This window comes from Penaeus monodon, chromosome 15 (genome assembly GCF_015228065.2).
Source record: "Penaeus monodon isolate SGIC_2016 chromosome 15, NSTDA_Pmon_1, whole genome shotgun sequence".
In the NCBI taxonomy this organism is placed as follows: domain Eukaryota; kingdom Metazoa; phylum Arthropoda; class Malacostraca; order Decapoda; family Penaeidae; genus Penaeus; species Penaeus monodon.
This window is the reverse complement of record NC_051400.1, coordinates 12109790-12110463: the sequence shown is the minus strand read 5'-3', so window position 1 is coordinate 12110463 and position 674 is coordinate 12109790.

The following is a 674-nucleotide window of genomic DNA, read 5'->3' as shown; positions in this document are numbered from 1 at the left end:
AAATACTAAAATTGATCTCGAATTTTGCCCAGACTGCGTGGATAAGACACAGTTCTAGGCCCCCCCCAGCCGGGTTTCAGAGCAACTGAGGGTATGGGTGACTTCCCCCGCCTTGCAGGGGGTGCTCCTTGTGATAAGATAAGTGCATGCAACAGAAGAGAGGAAAAGGATACTCTTATAAAAATTTAATAAAAAAGGGGTTGAAAATTAAAACGTAAATTTTGAAAAAGAAGTATTGACGTACTAAATGGATTTCATCATTTCTTTCACCACACTATAACGCTAACAGTTTTATTTAAAAACAGTATTAAAAAGTAAATGAAAATACTAAGGAAAAAAAATGAACAGCTTTTACGAATGTAAATCCCCCAACAGGCCAAAACTGTAAAGCAATTTTTTTGGTAGCTTACCCAAAGCAGTAGAAGAGTTATGGCAGGAATTCATATGAGTGGGCCTTTGGGACAAGTGACGATCTGTTTTGTAACGCTGGGATTATGCCCCGAAGAGGCACGAGTAGATCCCTGCCACTCTCGTTTCGATAGTCGGCAAAGAGGTTGGCGATGTTTTTGGGGATGGTGCAACTGAACGGGTTTTTGACCCCCTGCGGAAATGATTTTCCCTTGTTTCCACTCCGGGGAAAGGGAGGGGGGAGATAGGCAAAATTTTGGGAGGGG